At 41.3% G+C, this 19,527-nt stretch overlaps 1 protein-coding gene across 7 annotated transcripts in view; it reads right to left on the minus strand.

Annotated features, from left to right (window-relative positions):
* Window positions 1–19,527, minus strand: part of PLXNB2 (plexin B2) — a 263,445-nt gene that overhangs the window by 176,209 nt on the left and 67,709 nt on the right. For all 7 annotated transcript variants that reach the window (XM_072860778.1, XM_072860825.1, XM_072860814.1 and 4 more), the window contains exon 3: window positions 2,157–2,344. The gene's annotated coding sequence lies outside the window, so the exon portion shown is untranslated. The remainder of the gene's footprint in view (window positions 1–2,156; window positions 2,345–19,527) is intronic.

The raw sequence follows: 19,527 nt of genomic DNA on the forward strand, positions 1-19,527 counted from the left end.
CCAACCTGATTTATACTTATTTACACACGGCTAACACCAGGAAACACTTCATATCCACTATGCCTCAAAGTTCATAATTGCATACTATGAAAAGCAATGCTGAAGAAACCCATAAACTATTTCCCCCTCTTGTATGAGCATTTTCTATTTTCTTTGTGAAGGAGGAACGAACAAAATTAATATCCACATTTAATATCCTCCATGTTCTGTAGAGCAATGAGCCACATACTCTGGTGTTCAAGCCAAACTGCTGACAGTCGATTTTTAGTACTCGGCTCATTTTATTAAAAAGCACAAGGATGCTAATCTTCCTTTCAAAGGAACAGAGCTCAAGAAACAACTAGATCAGTGCAGGCTTCTTGAAATACTACCTTCAATCAGTCCAGTTATGTGAAACCTGCAGTAATTTCAGTAAAAGTTTGATGTAGTTTAATGCAACTTATCAAAACGTTTAATCACTGCAAAATCTAAGACCAAGCACCTTTTGAAAATCAGACTTTCCAAACAGATGTAGAAACAAGCTGATGCACTGAGTGTTATCAGACACAACTTTGTGCATTTTTTGGAAGATTTACCATGGGAGAGGCAGATCGCGAAAGGCTGACTTGCAGGGAGGCAACGATGTCCAGCCAAACACGTGAGCACTCGCGCTGCCTCAGCTGTGGGAGCGCTAACCCCGGCTGGGCAGAGGCTTTCTGAAACCATGTTAGCTATACCCACAGAAAAGCACTTCTGGCTACTTTCAGAACATATACTCTGTTATTCACATAATTGGTTTAAAATTCCACAGCAAAATTACTCTGCTATTACTTGCCTTCAGTGAGTCCACCCTTACGTTCGCATCCCCCACAGGACCCACCTTTGTTCCTTAGTGATACTCATCTTCCCTGATGGGTATTTCTAAATAAGCTTAAATAGTGGCTATTTTCATGCTTTTTCCTACATTTCGAAATATCATTATTTTAGGTACATAAATGAATGTGTGAAGGGGGAATGTACTTTTTTGTTTTAAAACAGCTGTCTTCACTTTTATTCATTCTGCAGCTCACATGCATGTAAAACTGTATTTTGATCCCTCCCTTTCCCATTAGTTTTTAAGGGGAAGTGAAACTTTATGCACAGAAGCATCCAAAAAAAAACCAAACCCAAACCAAAATCCCTCCCAAACTGGCATGCAGCCAGCTACTAGCTAAACACTAGGATACACTTGTTTTCTTAACTTGGCTCTTTGGAAATTTTATTTTCCTCTCCCATTGTTTTGTTTCTCTTTGGTGTCAGACAGGAGACACATGTTTCTCTTGCTGGAAAGGCTAAGTGCTATCTTCTGAAAAGTACAGTCTGCAATTACTACTGGTAGCCCAGATGAAGGTGGCACAGGCTATCCCAGCAAAATCCCTCCCTTTCCCCTCCAGGCTCACGCCATGCTGGAACCAGCACTCCTGACAGCAGCGCTTCCAGGAGCGTCGCCAGCACCAAGCAAGCTGCCAAAACGGTTTTAAACCACTTTGCAGCTAAAGAACAGACCGAGAGCCATGTTTGTGCAACCCCTCTGTCAATCTTTGCTTCAGGTCTCTTTGGCCACTTGAGGATAAAGAAAATTCTTAGTTGGAAGAAGGTTTTACAAGCTGGTTTCTGAGAAACCTGTCAAGCCAACACATGCTAATCAACGTGAACAGGTCCTGGAAAAGAAGTTGATCGAATCTCTCCGATCATCCTCAGAGACGCAGTCAAACCCGTGCACCTTCAAGATTCAGGTCAATCACACATCTGCTCAGCATCCCCCTGGGAGACTCAGAATGTAAGTGCAAAATTAGGGCAAGCGCTAGCACAGCAGTAGGCTGGAGCATCTTGCTGGCAGAGGCACAAACCCGCTCCTCTACCCAGCACATCACCTATAAATAGGTTTATGAATACAGAACCTCTGCCAAGCTGTTCTTTCTTTTTTTTTCTTTGCTAATTTTTAATGCCTCTTGCAAGATTGGCTCCTAGAAGTTTTATCTCCATTAGTAGTAATAAACATTTATTTTATGCTCCAGCAACGTCTGAAAGTCTTGATGAATAGCAACAAATTTGTCTAGAAAAAATAGAATACAATTTCGCATTTAGAAAACTCTAATGTATTAAAAAAAAAAAAAAAAAGGAAAAAGCGAACTTACCTGAAAACAAAAAAATCACATGAGAAGTCTGCGTGCACACCACAGCTTGGGAGAGAGGAACCCACTTCTGCTGGGACTTCAGGAGGAGATGAGGCAGTGTCAGTGTTTAGTCTTATTCAGCTGTGCTCCAGCGGGTACCAGGCGAGCACCAGAACTGAGCCCTGGGCTGTCCCCCTCGCTCTTCTCACCTGTAACAACAGAACAGGCTCTCAGCTCCCTCAGTGCAGGAGTGATGCAACATTTCACATTCAAGACCCAGTGATGGAGGTTTACACTGTCTGACTGCTGGAGATTCAACACAGCCTTATAAAAGGGGAAACTCATTACAGCTGCCATTATCGATAAACATGGTTCTCTGCTTTTCTCTACTGCAGGTGCCCTCTCACCTTAAGATGTCTTGGGGACACACAAAGCACTAGAAAGCTATTTACAGAGCATCCTAACTCTGCCTTGGAGGGGCCACTTTTCTAGAAGATAACAGCACATCCATAACAAACTTACTCAAGCCCAATCTGTGGCAAGAACACTTTATGGTAAGAATTTGACTTAGAGCTGCCCACGGCTGGGTAACCAAATCAACCAGTGCTAATTTCAAATGCGGGCATTAACCAAGGACTTATATTACCTTGTACTTTCATCTACTATTGTTCTCTTGCATCTCCTTTTTTCCCCCTTTCCCTCCCAACCCTTACATAGTTCACCATCCATTTTCAAGGATGGATGCCTAAATGAAGCCCTTTATTAAGACTCAATTTTCAAAAGCCATGTCACCTTGCAGTTTCCCTTCACTTCAGAAATTAACTTCTAGGGGCATATTCTCAAAAAGCCTACATCTATACTTATTTCAACTTTCTGGGGAATAATTGAATATGGAAAGTAAGGTTTAGCCTGATTAAATTTTTATTTCCATCTAAAAATAAAAGGAAATGCATAGTAAAGAACTTATTTCCTCAGCCTCCCTCTTTTTTTTTTTTCTTCTGAAAGGTGAAGACAAAGGTGACCTATTACAATTCCATTTTTTCCCTTTCAGAAATCCCAAGAAACTCACCACCATATACTTAAGTTTTGAGCTATGTAGAGTAGACCGCTAAATACTTTATATATTCTGAGCAACCTGATCTCACTGTCCCTGATCTGAGCATGGTGTTGGACTACCTGACCTTCAGTGGTCCCTTCCACAGAATCACAGAATCATATAGGTTGGAAAAGACCTTTAAGATCATCAAGTCCAACCGTAAACCTAACACTACCAAGTCCACCACTATACCATGTCCCTAAGCACCTCATCCAAACGTCTTTTAAATACCTCCAGGGATGGTGACTCAACCACTTCCCTGGGCAGCCTGTTCCAATGCTTGACAACCCTTTCAGTGAAGTAAAATTTCCTAATATCCAGTCTAAACCTCCCCTGGTGCAACTTCAGGCCATTTCCTCTCATCCTATTGCTAGTTATTTGGGAGAAGAGACCGACCCCTACCTCTCTACAACCTCCTTTCAGGTAGCTGTAGAGAGCAATAAGGTCTCCCCTGAACCTCCTTTTCTCCAGGATAAACAACCCCAGTTCCCTCAGCTGCTCCTCATAAGACTTGTGCTCTAGACCCTTCACCAGCTTCGTTGCCCTTCTCTGGACACGCTCCAGCACCTCAATGTCTCTCTTGTAGTGAGGGGCCCAAAACTGAACACAGTATTTGAGGTGCGGCCTCACCAGTGCCGAGTACAGGGGCACGATCACTTCCCTAGTCCTGCTGGCCACACTATTTCTGATACAAGCCAGGATGCTATTGGCTTTCTTGGCCACCTGGGCACACTGCTGGCTCATATTCAGGCAGCTGTCAACCAACACCCCCAGGTCCTTCTCTGCCAGGCAGCCTTCCAGCCACTCTTCCCCAAGCCTGTAGCGTTGCATGGGGTTGTTGTGGCCCAAGTGCAGGACCTTGTTGAACCTCATACAATTGGCCTCGGCCCATCGATCCAGCCTGTCCAGGTCCCTGTGTAGAGCCTTCCTCCCCTCAAGCAGATCAACACTCCCACCCAACTTGGTGTCGTCTGCAAACTTACTGAGGGTGCACTCGATCCCCTCATCCAGATCATTGATAAAGATATTAAACAGAACTGGCCCCAGCACAGAGCCCTGGGGAACACCACTTGTGACCGGCCACCAACTGGAGTAAACTCCATTCACCACCACTCTTTGGGCCCGGCCATCTAGCCAGTTCTTTACCCAGTGAAGTGTAGGCCCGTCCAAGCCACGAGCAGGCAGTTTCTCCAGGAGAATGCTTTGGGAAACCATGTTATCCTATCCAACCCAAGTTATCCTATGATTTTTTCCAAAGGGAAAAAAGACTGGTTTGTACCTCTCAAAAACACAAGCCAACTTTTTTTCATGTTTACCATTTTTACTGTATGCATCTTCTCCAACATGGAGTCTGTCAATAGTTCAAATCTATAAGCATTTTACATATGAAAACTCTTTAAAAGGTATTTTTAATCTTAAATTAGCAGAAGTAGCTTTTCACATGTCACAAACTGAAAGGATTTAACACATTTAGGTAAAACTAGCCAGGTAAGAAAACTAAGAGAATGTATCCTCAGTGCTCTGCTAGGTAACACTAAGGAAGGGCTTGGAGGAAAAAAAAGTGTTGGTATTTACTGCAGAAGAACTGCCAACCTTACAGTAATACATTTTCTACCTGTGATTCTGAAGTCAGGACACTGTTTTTAAAATCAGCCTGTGTCGTGTCACATGCAGACCTGTCTGCAACGAAAACAGCTTGCACGCTCCACACCCCTCCGTGCCAGCACGGTCCTCCTGATAACGCCTCCTCCCTCTGCCAAGGCACAAGGTCACACACAAGCCCACATCTCTCACGGAGCATCACACAGCCAGCTCCCAGCCCTGAGCTCCGGCTGCCTCCATCACGTCCGTGAGCTGAACCTTTTAGCTGGCTGGCAGGTTTACTGAGCAGTAAAAAGCCGACTTTTCAAAGAGACTCTCAGAAGACAAACTTTCTTATGATTTTTTTCCCCCCAAAATCCTTAAGCATGTGTTTCTTGATTAATACTAAACCCAAGAAAAACTTGTGTAATGCCGAAGATCTTTTTCTGTTTCTCCGTGTACCTGCTCTCATTAGAGAAGAATAGAGACATTATTTAATAGATGAGTTATCCAGGGAATAAAGTGCAAGAATTCCAGTCCTAAAACATCATAAAGACAAGATATTAAATTAAAAAATAACCAGGCTTTTTCCATCATTAAGGAGAAGGAATGCCATATGGGATTGGAAAGTTCTCCTCAAGTCCAACAGAGCCTTATTTCTGTTGTTCTTCAAAGTCTAACACTCCTGTCACCTCTACCCTCCTCCCCCTTCCCCAAGAACTGCAGATACCTTCTCTCCTAATCCCAACCAGCACGTTGGCCATCAGACCCTATCACTGCTACTGCTGCAAGGGAACACCAAGGCAAGAATGGGGTAATCCCCTCAGAAAACCACTCATATGGGTCTACCAAGCAAGGGGATACACATTCTTTCTTCCTTCATTTTTCAAGACTCACAGGTACTGCTTTATTCTAATAAAACGATTTCAAATAAACAAACACCAGCACCAGTTTTAAAGCTGAGCCTTAGCCTCAAAAAGAGTCTGAAGAGACTGTTGTTAGACATGGAGGGCTTTTTCTTCCACACCCCCACAGTTTGCTTCAAAGCTCATTGTATTAAGTGGGAATAGTTGAGATGCAAAGTCAAATGTAAGCATCCTGGGAATAGCTGTACATGATGTGCAGCTGGCAGGCAGGTCTGCTGCAGGGGTGTGGTTCTGCACACCAAGTCACTAGAGTGGGTTTCCTAATAATGTGTAGTAACCAAGGCATGGAAGAGAAATCAGTTCACAAGTTAGCCCCCAGCAGCAGAGAGAGGAAGTTTTGTTCACTTCTCTGGAAGGAGGACAGCCAATACTGCTCAAATCAAAGCCTGGATCCACAATCCTCCAGGCTTAATTAGAAGATCATGAAGAGTACAAAATGGCATTGGACACAAAAATTTATCATTTTTCAAGTAAATTTAGTGGAATGAGCACTGTTACATTTACAATCCACTCTCCTCCATCCATCCTTTTTTCCTTGTTAATGATACAGAGTTGGCTACAGATGCAACAAAACCTGTCAGCGACCGCATGTCCTAAAGCAAGTCTTACCTATTATTCCAGCTGGCTAGATGAAGGTCGCTGACACTGCTAACACCTCTGACATTTTACAGTCAATTGCCAGCATTTACAGAAGAGAAAATACTGCTAGCTCTGAGCACGCTCAGAAAGAAAGAAAGAAAGAAAGAAACAAACTCTTTCCAATTAATTTTAAGCTTGCTCTCTCTGATAGCCAAAACATGAAACGATGAGGCAACCTAGCAAGCCAAATATTAGCGAGATTGGTTTCTGGCAGCCAATGCCATATTCTGTTTGTATATAAACAATAGTAGTTTATCCGCCTCTTTAAAATAACTGCAATATGAATCATTATAAGGACAGCAGCAGAGAAAACAGCCAAATACTTGTAGCTGAAGAAAAACACCATTTAATTCTCAAAGCAACTATGAATATCAGACTATCAGCACACTGCTAACAACAAACACCTATTTGAGAAATCTAGTATTTTGTGGAAGAGACTTGGAAGAGAGGCTGACCTTTACCTATCCCTTCGCTGCTGGTAAAGGATGACGAAGCTCTTCCCGTACACTGCACATTCATCCTGTGCCTGCTTTTACCTTCAGGACAGGAACAGAGACTGCTGCCTTTTAAACTATTCTTGTGTTGATTTTTAGCCAGCTGTTATATTCCACTGCCATAAGTGAGGATGGAGGGCTAAGGAAGAGATTTTCAAACAATACTTTGTAAACAGTCCACAAGTCCCATCTGATTTATAAACTGCCAATGCACTGGATGAGTTCAGCAGCTGGGAAGCCCTGGATTTGACAGCGTTGCCCTTACCCAATGGTTCAAAGCAATAATTTTGAATTAGTACAGGGCCTCAGAGAACACGGGGACCTCTAACTTAAGACCACCTAAAGACCTGTATTTTGGTCAAAATTCTTGCTCCTGACAGTCCTTCTCATCCTCCAGCTCCTAATTCAAACCATCAGTCAGCTCTTGCTTTTCACAGGAGCTGGTTGCTGTACAGTGTAATGTTTGTATCAAATACAATTGCCAAAGGCGCTCCAATTTCCACTAATAATTGTCATTAGGAGAAGAAAAAAAAATGGTTGTATTTTTGTCAGAAAAGAACCATTTCCTGATGTTTAGCATAGGCAGGATAATGGTCACAGGCAGCATCTTGGCTCAGCGGGCAAAACTAGTAGGTGGTAAATGAGAGTGCTGCGGAGGGGACAGATCTTTTTCCAGGGGGGCAAAGGGGCAGCGTCTGCTAAAGGAGGCACCCTGACGACAGGAGATTTATGCATCCACTCTTGTGTCAGTCTAGGAGGAGGGAATCATTATGCAGGGCCAGCTGCAGGGGTGTGCGCTGCTGTCGGGAAAAATTAGAAGTCTAGCAATGAACTATAAAGAAGGGAGAAATGACAGAGTGAATGAAAACCCCATGATAAACCCATTTAGGCTCTCTTTTCCCCGGGATGAAAGATGAAGTCTAATCTCTTTGGCATATATCCTGGCTGAGACTCAAACAAATATGCCTAGATATGCACAGGCGCACGCCCCTAGAATGTGCAATGACAATGTCCACCGAAAGGATCCGTAACTGCAAAAGGCACTGAGCAAGAGTCCTTTTTCTGCATGTTTAACTAAATTCTGGGGAAAGATCAGAGCACACTAAGATGCTTTTGATCAGAAGAAATCTCATCTGCTGCCGAATGCCTTCTTTGTGTAAATACCTTAGAAATAAAGCTTTTCTATTTGAATACCTCAGGGGAGTGGTGGGGGAACAGGAGAGGAGAGAAGAGATGACGGGACTATAAGAGAGTGAAAAGCAACTGAACTAAGGCTCTGGTATTTCACTCTTATTTGACCGAAGGAGAACTTTCCAATTTCATGTGACATTCCTTTGCCTAAGAGAATTTCTGGCTGAGTCAGGCAGGTCTGCATAACTTCTTCTCCTGTTTAAGGTAGAGGTTTTTTTCTCCCCTTTCATTAAAACACTCACAGAAATGAAATATTCCAAATACTTCTTCATTGTGCTTAGTAATAAAAACAGAGCCAGGCTCTCGGGTCATACTGGTATCGGCTAGCAAGGGAATAGGGAGAGTGGGCAAGGAAAGCAGTGGCCTTTAATATGCTCCCAAAAGCCCCTGGTTACAATTCCAGCCCTAAGCCTATGGGGAGAAGTGTTTGGTAATTTTTCCTTCTGCCTGGCCTGACCACTGTTAAAGCCTCAGGGCTGGTGAAACTCTTTCTGGAATGTTAATGCCCTGCAGGAAGCCGGATGGTACAAAACAGGAGCTGGTTGGAGAACACCTTCCTGGGGGAGAAGGGAGGGAGGGATGTACTCCAATACCTTATTTCAAGTTACACATAAAGACCCATGGCGTTAGCCACACTTTCTACCAGGAACAGAAGAAACACATTTTGCCTAGTATGCCAACTTTGTAAATTATGCCATTGTATGTCCTTCAGTATAAGCTCTTCCAGATACAGTTTTATGAGAAAGTTTTGTTCACTTATGAGCGTGAGAATTAGGGGAAAAAAAAAAACAACACAAACCACAAAATAATTCTACTGTAAAAGTCTTCCTTTCCACTAGACATGCACATTCAGAAACATGGGTATTTATTTACTTTTCTTTAAAAATACTTAGAAAAAGAAGTTTGGTGTGTTTTTTTTTTAAGGCAGCTCTTTTATAATATTCTTCCCAGTGGTGTCATCTATCAAGTGTAAAAAAGACTTATGCTATCAGGTGCCAGATTAAGACACCACTGACCACAGTTGTAACTACCTGGTGTGTTATACAAGCACTTACACCTGTACAGCGTGGGTCTAACAGCTTAAAAAACCTCAAACACTCAAAAATATAAAAACACAAAGGCATCCCAAAACCCCAAACTATGATAGTCTGTGGACTTGAGACTGATTCATTAACACTGTGAAGGTGTAAATGGGATACTGAAGTGAAGAATGTGGCCCTCTGATGAATTAAAGCAAATGGAAGTTACCTACATGCATGGAAGCTCAAAGAACATAACTCTGAAGGCCACTGTTTGATCAAAGTTATGTGAAAAACCACAGAAATAAACCACAAGTTTTTACAGTGAGCAACAGAAATAAAACTGGAAAATTCCTAAACTACAAAACCATATCATTGTCAAAGTGCAAACAATACTTCTTACAGCTACGCAGTTATGTTTCACTTTTTTTTCCTAAGGAAAGGACAGGCAAATGTATAATATCAATATCAATTCATGAAATACTTTCATAGTAAGATATCAAATATATTATGATCGAGGGAAAAGGAACACGATTATTTATCTGACTTGAAAACAGCACAGTGTCAAGTTAATTTAAAATTCAATTTCAGTTTAAAGCATTACAAGGAAGAAAGAACCCTATGTATCATAGGTTGTAAATTGAAATCATAGCAAGGTTTTTGTCTGCCAACTAGTTGTGTATCAGCTATAAAGCCAGATTGCAGGTGCTTCTTTTAGGAGATTGGGCTGCAAGGCTCTCGTAAACCACGTTCAGAGAAGTTTGTCATTTACTATTCCCAAAGGCGTTTTATTTAAACTTTTTTCATAGTCTGTTATTTAATGGAAAACCGGTGTTTTCCAGAGGTAACTTCTGCAAGAAGTTACCCAGAGGTAACTTCTGCAAGGTACAGTATGTGACACAAAAGCACAGAGGGTCCTACCCTGTGGAAGTCACCAAGAAGGTCTATGCAGCACTCACATAAACACATCTTTTACAAAAGCAAATAAGCAAAAGCAGTTTGTCTGTAAAAACAGCTTTTAGGGTGACATGAATTAAAAAAAAACAAAAACAAAACCCCAAAAAAACCTTAGGGTTTTTTCCCCTTTCTAGAAAACACACCTACACAAAAATTCTTCATTAAAACTCCACATGAAACCTTGAACACAATGGTTTGAGGAAAGAGGCAGGATACTCTTCCCAATTTTCTAGACTGAGGGATAAATAAATCTGACCGAAACGCCATTTAATATGCCCCGAGACTACAAACGGAATGAAAGCTTACTCAGACTTGGTACATATTATAAAAAAAAGTGACCCAAGAACAACAGCTGGGCTTCCAGCTGCCCCTTTCCATCTCCAGGAGGTTCCCGCAAGGTGTGCCGGCCAGCCTAGTCTGAAAGGCAAATGCTGCTCCTCAGCCGTCAGCCACTAACGACCCAGCTGGCCAGCGGACAGAAACAGGGCTGGAAGGGCACTGCAAACCTGCACCAACGAAGAAAATGAATTTATATCCTTGACCTCTGCTCCTCCAAAAGGAAGGCAAAGAAAAGCTGCCATTTACAACAGCTGGGGCTATTTTTGTTTAGTCACATGGGCCTTGAACCTCCTTGTACAAACACTTTGCGAAACCTCAAAACCTCGCTGAGGTAGCAGATGAACACCTTGGAAAGCTTTGTTTTTGGCAAACTGGAATTTAAGGTGTGTGCAAATTGGTACTCGGGAAAGGGTAATATTCGAGGACATGAAATTTATCTCCACTGACACATCCACAGCTGGGAACCAGTAGGAACAGCTTCCTCATGCTGATCCAATTCACTTCTATTTTGAAACGGAGGGATGTGGAAAACATTATTAGAGGTGATAGAAAAGCATTTTCTTATTTCAGTAATGGCTTTTATCCCATCTTTGAAAACTACATAATTATGTGTAAGTTTATAATAAATACCCATTATATATAATTACATATACATTTTTTATAAAACAATTTCTAAAAATGCTGGAGGATTAAAAAAGCTAAGGAGGGAGGAATTTGATACAGCATAAGAAGGAAAAGAGCCTTTTACCCCTCATTTACATTTTTTTTTAAAATACATCTGGGCTTCCTCCTGCTCCCACAGCAGAGCATGAGACTGTAGTTATGCCCCCCCTCCATTGCCACTTAAACCCTCACCATTTAAATGGTTTATTCACCTTTTTGCCTTACCATGCATTTTTGGACCCACAGCTCTGAAGAGCGGGGTTATTTTAAAACTTTTGCTGGCACTTAATATGGAAACTACCACCACTGCACCAATATTTATACATGTGGCGTTACAAAAATATACCGTTTGCTTTGATGTACTGCTCTCACAAAGGACGTTTAGCAGTGATAAGAAATCCTACTGACATCATCAGTATGCAGTGGCATAGTCAAAAGGTTTAAGTCTGAATTACTCAGTGTCCCTTGCAGAATGGCCAAAACAAGCCTCAGTGTTGCTCAAATTTCCGTGGAAACTAGGAAACATTGTAAAAAAAAAAAATCACCAAAATAACCCAAATTTAAAAACAGGCTGCATCTGTTACTAGGAAAACCAGGCCGCAGCATGGGGATGTTGCACACAAGAGGATACAATACTTGCTTTCTTTCCAAGCTATCCCTTATGCAGCATGTGACTCTCTATTCTAATGCTACTTTTTAATAAAACTTTTTTGGTTGCCAGATGTTGTGCAACACAAATGAGGAGCACTCGAAGCTGGAAATGCCAGCTGCTCCTAGGTCTAATCTGCCATGGGACTAAAGCAGCCTGAGACTGGGATGCTCCTCACGTGATGGAGGGAGCCTTCTGTGCAGGGCTTGAGGCTTCAGCTGCTTGCCAGTTTGACAGAGGCTGGGAATTCAAGGTTTACTGGACACCGTAGCGATCTTTGACACCGTCTGATCACAAGATGGGCCCAAACGTCTTGCAAAGGTGAGCAGGGATGATCAGACACAAAACATGATGTTTTCATAGTAAGGCTTGCCATACCAAAAGGGTTGGGTCACATGACGAAACGCTGCATCAAATGCTGGCCCACGGTGCACATAAAAGGAAATGGTGCAGCAGAAGAGCACAAGCAGACTAAGACTTTGCATTTCATTTTCAATCCTTTCATCTTTAAAAACTAAACAGATTGTTTTAAAATATTTTCAAATGTTCCCCTTACATTTGGTTTGCACACAAGTGATAAAGGAGCTTCCAATGTTCCACTATTATGCTAAAAAAGTTTTAAAAGTTGTCTCCAAATTGGAAGTACTTCAGAAAAAAATAAAAGATATATATCAAAAAAACCCAAATATATAATCAAGTTCTTTGAAGTCACTTTCTGCTCCACTAAGACATTTATACTAATTGGTGAGTTCCTCATTTCATCTTTTCAGGCACAGATATTTCTGACTGAGATTTAGGAGACACTATTTTAACACTGATGGCATACTTAATGAGATCAGATTTTAATAAGATTCTAGGCATTTATGCTACAGAAAGGCTTTGACTTAGGGGTTTATTTTTACAAAAAAAGGAAGGTAGGTAGGTTGCTGTGTATCACAGAGTGACCCTGTTCAGATCATTATAATCACCATTTGTGATCCTATTTTATATACCATTACATGGTATAAGCAAAAACCTCAAAAATGTATCGATCCTCAATACCAACACAAAAAGCCTGCAGGTCCATTTTTTTCCCACATTCTCAGCATATACACAAAACTCTCAGGAAACAGACATGCTACGGAGGATAAACACAAGTAATTTGTGATTAACTTAACCAGATCTAATTTGGCCAGCAAAAAGCTTAACTACCTCCTAACTTGTTTATTGACCACTAACAGAGAAACAACAATTCAGCATCCACATCAGGACTGATATTCTAATTTTAGGATTAACGCTTTTTTAATCCATATCTTGCCTGTGAAATATATAATGATGAAAAATAACTTGTGATTGCATATGTATAGGTGCCAATAACTACACAAATGAAGCAGCAGAATTTTTATAGTAAAGAAGTATATGTAGAGCTACTGTAGGTTGCAAATAAGACTGCAATGTGTCCAGATGTTAGACTATACACAGCTAAGCAAACGCTGAGGCACATCATCTTTTAGTAGTATAGCAATTTCAGCCTTGTGCTGATTTTCCTACGGAAATACAACCAATTAGTATGCAATTTTGAGCTGTACCAGAAACACTCCTTCAATAGTTGCAAGTGCTGTGATCATTTACAGCAGCTCTTTCTAAGCAGCTAACATAAAAAATTTAAACAGACGAGAATGCTTTATTCCTGTGCCATTCCCAAGTTTATTGCAGCTCCTGTTTCTGTGCACTTCCCGCCTTCACTTGGGCCCCATCCAGGCCACCCTCTCTGGGAGGAATCCCTGACCCATATTCGGAGGACGACTTTGTGGTGGGCTTCTGGGGTTTAGTACAGCAGCCTGAGATCACCTGCACCACTGTTCTCTCCAGGCTAACGACACTGAGGTCTCTGTATAAAGTACCGCTTGTTCAGAAGGACAACAATGTGAAGAAAAGCCTGGCCGTAACAAGGAGCTAATACATCTGCATTGCTCACAAGGAGTCATGTGCCTCCTGCATGAAAACCCTGGAAGGATTTCCCTGCCTGCTCAGCTGTGAATTGAGGCTGTGTCTGGGAGCCGTCATTTGCTACAGTCTGAAGTCCTCCTTCCACAACTTAAATGAGGGTAGAAAATATCTGTGGTTCCTCTCTAGGAAAAAGAGTCTTCAGAACCTACAGAAGGTTCTTTATCACTTCACCTACTCTGCCTGGAGCACATAGCCCAAGAGAGCTCAGAGAAAGAGATGCACACGCAGTGTGCCAACACTACAGTCACTGACGATGCTGTGTATGTCCAAAGCATCTGATGTTGTCCATATTGATTTTACCTGCTACCCTGATTGAGGGAACCCATATTCTACACCTATAACCCAACCATTCCTGCAGAGAGAACTCAAATATAAATGTAGATGGATTTCTGTATGTTCCTAGCAGAGCCTTCCAAGTATTTTCCATAGATTTAGCTGATTGAGAAATTAGCTACCTCACTACCTCCATCTTAACTTTCTTATAAATAAGATGCCACAAATAAAAGGAGATTTTGCTCCCACCAGAAAACCTTGTGCGTGCCTAATGCTTGTGTCGGTGCTAGTTACTATTAAATTCTCACAACTACACTGCAAGTCAGTCTGAAGAGAAGGTATCCTCCTCTTGCTAAGTATTAATCAGTTCACAAATACTGAGTGCCCAGGAAAGAGAAAGAAAGCTTAAGGTACAGGATTAGTGCTGGGATACAAACCTATTATTACTCCAGTTCAAACATACCCTCACCTCATCTAGTTCCGAAATGTATTAGCTTCAGTTAGAGAGTAAACGCTATTGTAATAATACTAATAAATAGCCTCCAAATAAATAAGATGAGTTGTTTTTGTCTTTGCCAGGGAACTGTTACAGGGGACTTACATGCAGACGGAGTGGCTATTCCCTGATACAGAATCCATCACTGTCACTTAACATATGACTCTCTTGTAATGCTGTGTTAGGAGACAGAGAGACAAATAATCTCTTTTGCTTTGATGAAAGCATGAGGAAGTTGACTCAGATAAAAGCAGGGAGTAATCTGTTTAAACAGCTTGGGTCCAAAGTTGAAAATTAAACAAAATCAATAACAAATACGAGCTTGCTGCTGGAGAATCTGCCTTGAGCATGACGTAAAAAAGCATGAAATGCTACTACACAGATATTCCATGCCAGAATATCCTATATGTGAAGTTTGTGTAGACCTTCAGCTGTTTGAATTTACATATGTTTGTTTATTTATAAGTCTATACAATGCCCATTGTTTGCTAGTAATGATGTAGTTAAGCTTTTGGCTAATCTCAAGGTAATAAATATCAATTTACTCTGATGTTCTTTTTTTAGAAGAACAAAGAAAGAAAACAGATAGTGAAAGCCCTCAATCTGTTCCCACTATTTAGGCTCCAATGTTTGGTGACACAGTTCTGGCACATATTCAGGTCAGGTTTTTATCTGAGCTAGTGATGTGTGCAGAGGGAGCACAAAAATGCCTGCATCTTGCTGTCACAAAATGATTTTTAAAGAACTGGCTATTCACACCTTTGGGATGACATGTTCAACAAGTCCTCTCTGCCTTTTTAAGGAAAAATCAAAAACATGCAACTTATGTTTGCAACGTAGGAGAGATAGTACCTTCCCACTCCATACATGGAAGATTCAGCATAAATACCTATACAGAAGACAACAGCAATTTTGACAAAATAGGTTAATATTGAATCTGGATTTGGATCACTATAACACACCCTTTCTATGCCTCAATAGTCAAAGGCATGAAAGGAGCTGCAAAGAGAGTAAACATGTGGTCTTTAGCTGATAAATGTATTCAGGAAAGAAAGCAAAGCCTAAAATAATCATTGCAGGCTTCTGAAAAAGGATATTAAATGTGCATGGACATTTTCTACATGGACAACCTGCAAAAACCTCCCCATTAACCTGTCTGAGCTCTTCTGAAGTAAAAACAAACCAAAAAAACCCAAAGCACCTTTCAATTTCCAAAAATATTTTTCCATAATAGTCAGAGAGAAAGACAGTTCATGCTACCTTAGTGAGGGCAGGCAAATGTTTATAAGCATAACATCCAAATTTAAAGTGTGTCTGTGAACACAGAGTTTATTAAATTATTTTAAAATGCAAAATTATTGTCATCCTAACAACAAGAAGCACATAGCACAAATCACCAACTTCATAACTGACTTCCTTCTAAAATCGGAGTGAAGATAGCTTTGCAGATTTTTACTGCTCTTCTCAGCAGTCAGAAACAATGCTCCTCATGGTATTGAACTCGTGGAAAGGCCAAAATTTTCCAGAAGGAAGAGGGAGGATGACAACTTACGAGGCTGGCCAAAATAAATAGTTTCAGATTCTGATTCATCGAGTAGAATACTGTGAATGGTATTTATAGCCTTCTGTAGCAAAAAACCAACCCAAAAAATCACATTCCTTGAAACAGTGTTTGGTCTTCCTAAAGATTCAGAGAGGGACATGTTGAACTGCAGTCCTGTGAGCAGAGTCACTTGGGGTCTTGTGACTCTGTCTGTCACAGAGCTCAAAGCATTTGAGCAAAACCCATGACACCCACCTGGCCAAGGGTTAAAGCAACCTTTAACAAGGAATGAGCCTTTGTGGTTCTTGGGATGGCTCCAGGCCTATAAAGAAACAATTGCGTCATGCCCTAATTACTCCAGCTGACTCAATGCATGAACTGGGATCCCTCTGCAAGCATTTCAGAACATTTTGTAATATGGAAAATTAAGGTGTTGCATTATCTTTCCCAGACTTGACAGCAAATTTTTCTGCAGAGCTCATTTAAAGTAGAACCACTATAAAGAGAGAGGAACAAAAGGCATGCCAAAATTATACAGAGGACAGGACATAAGGAGAAGAACTTTCAGATATAACACTGGACTGTCATATATGGCTCTCAAAAATGGTAGCACTATATTCCTGCTGCACTATTTCCCCCTGGAAATTCATCTAAGTTCATTTCAGTGAAAAAAAGATTTGTTATTTTCCCTCAGTAAGTAACACCACAGTTATTCTTGCCTCCTTGTAACAATGAGCAGTCTCTGCAGCAGATGATCTATAAAGTTTCCCAACTTTCCTGGGAGGAATCGTATTTTATTGTTCAATTTGGTTTCTCCATAATATGTATCTCAATCTTCAGCAGTGATGTATAAGGAGTTTTGATCAAGCAGTTTAATATTGGGGAATACAAACTTGTATTTTATAGGGAAAACCTACATATACGGACACAAACATACAATACAGGACTGTAAGAAAAAGCTGCAGTTTCCTATATTCATATGTATCTCTTTAGATGTATCTTTCCTCTGTGTGTACATGTGCATTATAGATATGCTAGGAGTAGCAACGGTAACTCTACAGGGTTGTATCTCTTTCTCACTGTATACAGATTCCTGGAATTCCATCAGGTATAAGGACAGGCAAACATCTAAGATACTGGCAGGTAGCTGCTCATCTTTCAGGCAAGGCATCTATTGCTGGCTAATTTCATGCTAAAATATAATCATAAGGTCTATATATTAATTCAATATAAACTGAGGTTGGCAAGCAGTTATGGTAAAGTGCCACACTGTAACATAAAACACAATAGGTGCCTGGTTTTGTTTCCACACCAGGCTGTAAAGCGAAGCAGCCGAGGAGCAGAGGTGTCCTCTCAGCAGCCCTGGCTAGTGGGCTGCCATTTCCAACACAGGGGCAAAGCTGCTGCCAGGGAGGGGTAAATGCTGCAGCATGCCCAGCTGCATCTGCTCGAGTTTGGGAGTTGGAGCCTTACGTAGGAGACTAGAATCAGAACTTCAGCAAAAAGCAAAGGCAAAAAGCACTGAAGCATGTTACAACCTCAACTGCTAGCCCTGCATCTGCAACAACATAATCCATTCCCAGGCCACTATCTGGGGACTTTTCTATTCTTTGGCATTCATTGCAAGGTTTTCATTCCAATTCCGTACACAAAGACCTTCCCAGGATGCATTTGCTTTCTTAACTCCCTACAAAGATATTGCATGCCTACTTTGCACTTTTCAAACCACCTTCCCCTCATTTACAGCCCAATTCCACAGCAAGGTCTGGGTAAGTGCACTGTGCTTGTGCCTTAGAGGTGCTCCGCCTGGGCAAGCATGTTTATTTATGGGTTGCAATGCAATCCTGTAGCACGGAGGTAAACAAATGAACAAAGCACTCCCTCTTGCAAAGACACCTGAAGACCTAAATTTAGTTCCTTGTCATGAGAGCCCGTCAACAACTAAACTATCCATCTTCACCACCATAATTCAACAGCAGGCTTTTTTTCATACAACAGGGTGAAAACACAGCCACTAGTAACGAACATTTTGTCATGTATCTGAACATGGGAACTGGCAGATAGAATATAGCGTACCTATTCAACCAGTGCACTGAACTCAGTATTCCTGTGGTCAGAAGCACTTTGACTCATCTCAACCTCTACCTTCGTTAAATTTCCCTTTTGGCTTCTCTGTCATGACTGTGGGGCAGGCAGCAATTGCATTTGCTTCCCCAGGGAGGGTACAGAGCGCAGCTGCTCTTTGGTGGCATGCAAGAGGAAACCTGGGCCTTTTTTTTTTTCCTTTCAATCTCAGGTCAGACCCACAGGTCACCCTGTGTACACAGGATTTTAAGTGGAGGTCAGCAGCTTGTCTGTTGCACGTAATTAAATTTGTTTTACAAGCTTGTCTAGGCAGTAAGTAATTAAATATCACTTCTCAGACTGAGATTTCCATTGTCCTGAGTTGCCTGACAATAGGATTTTTCTCATTCTGGTTTGTTCCCAAGCAAATGTGACATTTCAAAAGAGCTACCGCTGATAATTCTACAAGAACTACAAAGCAACACGAAGGCTTCGATTACTGATAGCTTTAATGACAATAATAATTAACTTAAGTATTCCTAAGACAAGTTCCAAAAGTGTATCCAGATTTTCATCAGCTTGTTGGCAATGGCAACGTTAAAACACAAACACAGCGCATTCTGCCTTTGTTTTTATGATAGCCAAGATAAATCCAGAGGCAGATCTGAACCAGAGTTTGAGATTCAAATCCATTTTTTTCAAGTCAGAAATACATCAAAATTACCATAAGACTATCTGTAGATACTTTCCTAATTTGGAAAATTTATTTACCAAACAAAAGGATTATGCAGCCTTAATTCCAAGTATTATTTTAAGTTATTCCTACTGTTTCACAATATACTAAGAAGCATCTTGAATTCACAAAAAGTTACAAACTCCCTGAATGAGCCAGTACCACACAAACTTTTCAGATGTGGGACAAACCTATTTCCAGGATCTGAAATGCAGCATGCAAACTAGCAAAGTATGTGCCTGCCTCCACCATAACAGCACTTAAACAGCAGCCCCCCTGCAACGTCCAGTTCAAGGGCATATCCATGTTTTCAAAACTTTAAAATGCAGTCTATTTTACTCTGCGGCATGCTATATTTTTCCATGAATAGCAGACACCCCACATTAGGTTTTGGAGAAAAGAGCAGATACCCGAGAGCTTGCTTTTGTGCAGTCAGGTACAGGACAGAGCTACGGATACGGCTTCCCACTGATAAACAGGGTCAGGGCTGTATTCTAAGCAAGTGGATTCTCTTACTCACTTGTACAACTGCCCTGAACTTCTTTCAAGCTGTGTAACTGTTCCCAAACTCCCTAAGCCAAAGGGAGAGGAGGAAGGAAAAAATCTGGCTCTCTGTGCAGTTACCCCATGTTAACTGGGTGGGGACATAAACAGGCATCACCTTTTACAGTCATCCCTTCAAGGTGCCTTGGGAAGAGCATTTCTTGCCTTCTGGCTTGGAAATCAGTCAGCAATAGGAT

Source organism: Ciconia boyciana, chromosome 1 (assembly GCF_034638445.1).
Source record: "Ciconia boyciana chromosome 1, ASM3463844v1, whole genome shotgun sequence".
Classification (NCBI taxonomy): domain Eukaryota; kingdom Metazoa; phylum Chordata; class Aves; order Ciconiiformes; family Ciconiidae; genus Ciconia; species Ciconia boyciana.